Source organism: Anomaloglossus baeobatrachus, chromosome 3, assembly GCF_048569485.1.
Source record: "Anomaloglossus baeobatrachus isolate aAnoBae1 chromosome 3, aAnoBae1.hap1, whole genome shotgun sequence".
Classification (NCBI taxonomy): domain Eukaryota; kingdom Metazoa; phylum Chordata; class Amphibia; order Anura; family Aromobatidae; genus Anomaloglossus; species Anomaloglossus baeobatrachus.
In genome coordinates, this window is record NC_134355.1 from 426401613 (window position 1) to 426403923 (window position 2311).

Consider the following 2311-nt stretch of genomic DNA (forward strand, 5'->3'; position numbering starts at 1 on the left):
AAAAATTGGTTAAAAGAACTGAGAGTCCTTAGCGGCTGATACCTTTTAATGGCTAACTTAAAAGATGGTAATCCAAGAGGAAGAAGGAACCACCGGCACTATTCAGCGAGCGAACTGCTGTATCCACTAAATCCAGGCTTATGAACGCACTATATGGCAGTAGAATCCATAGCATGTTGGCCACGGTGCTCATTCCAATAGACAACAATCCGCACAGTCCATGAAAAAGAGACGGAAGGCACTCACCAAATATGCTCAGTAAAAAAGTTATTTTATTCAACCATCAGGTCAGGGGGAAAGGCGTGAAGGAGGTGGGAACACACAATCCGTCGGACGACAGACATTTTGCGTCTTTACAACCGACGCTTCCAGCGTTGTAAAGACGCGAAACGGTCGTCATAGATAAGTTCATAAATAAGGAGTGTGAAACTTTTATTGTCCTCTGATTGGGGTCTGGTCCAGAGCTGTGATGCCCCCAGATGCTCTGAGGAGAACATTTCTTAATTGATGTAGTTACTTACCTGAGGGCGCAGTCAGACAGCCATATAACATGGATGACAATTGCATTGCAATGCTCAGACTGACTGGCAACCTCCTGACCCAAATGTGTATTTCTATGCAGCTGTCACACTCGGGTCAAGAGAGCCACAGGCCAGTCCAAGCACTGCAATGTGATCGTCATCTACAGTCATATGAAAAAGTTTGGGCACCCCTATTAATGTTAACCTTTTTTCTTTATAACAATTTGGGTTTTTGCAACAGCTATTTCAGTTTCATATATCTAATAACTGATGGACTGAGTAATATTTCTGGATTTAAATGAGGTTTATTGTACTAACAGAAAATGTGCAATCCGCATTTAAACAAAATTTGACCGGTGCAAAAGTATGGGCACCCTTATCAATTTCTTGATTTGAACACTCCTAACTACTTTTTACTGACTTACTAAAGCACTAAATTGGTTTTGTAACCTCTTTGAGCTTTGAACTTCATAGGCAGGTGTATCCAATCATGAGAAAAGGTATTTAAGGTGGCCAGTTGCAAGTTGTTCTCCTATTTGAATCTCCTATGAAGAGTGGCATCATGGGCTCCTCAAAACAACTCTCAAATGATCTGAAAACAAAGATTGTTCAACATATTTGTTCAGGGGAAGGATACAAAAAAATTGTCTCAGAGATTTAAACTGTCAGTTTCCACTGTAAGGAACATAGTAAGGAAATGGAAGAACACAGGTACAGTTCTTGTTTAGCCCAGAAGTGGCAGGCCAAGAAAAATATCAGAAAGGCAGAGAGGAAGAATGGTGAGAACAGTCAAGGACAATCCACAGACCATCTCCAAAGACTTGCAGCTTCATCTTGCTGCAGATGGTGTCAATGTGCATCGGTCAACAATACAGCGCACGTTGCACAAGGAGAAGCTGTATGGGAGAGTGATGCAAAAGAAGCCGTTTCTGCAAGCACGCCACAAACAGAGTCGCCTGAGGTATGTAAAAGCACATTTGGACAAGACAGTTACATTTTGGAAGAAGGTCCTGTGGACTGATGAAACAAAGATTGAGTTGTTTGGTCATACAAAAAGGCGTTATGCATGGAGGCCAAAAAACACGGCATTCCAAGAAAAGCACTTGCTACCCACAGTAAAATTTGGTGGAGGTTCCATCATGCTTTGGGGCTGTGGGGCCAATGCCGGCACCGGGAATCTTGTTAAGGTTGAGGGTCGCATGGATTCAACTCAGTATCAGCAGATTCTTGACAATAATGTGCAAGAATCAGTGACGAAGTTGAAGTTACGCAGGGGATGGATATTTCAGCAAGACAATGATCCAAAACACTGCTCCAAATCTACTCAGGCATTCATGCATAGGAACAATTACAATGTTCTGGAATGGCCATCCCAGTCCCCAGACCTGAATATCATTGAAAATCTGTGGGATGATTTGAAGCGTGCTGTCCATGCTCGGCGACCATCAAACTTAACTGAACTTGAATTGTTTTGTAAACAAGAATGGTCAAATATACCTTCATCCAGGAACTCATTAAAAGCTACAGGAAGCGACTAGAGGCTGTTATTTTTGCAAAAGGAGGATCTACAAAATATTAATGTCACTTTTATGTTGAGGTGCCCATACTTTTGCACCAGTCAAATTTTGTTTAAATGCGGATTGCACGTTTTCTGTTAGTACAATAAACCTCATTTCAATCCAGAAATATTACTCAGTCCATCAGTTATTAGACATATGAAACTGAAATAGCTGTTGCAAAAACCCAAATTGTTATAAAGAAAAAAGGTTAACATTAATAGGGGTGCCCAA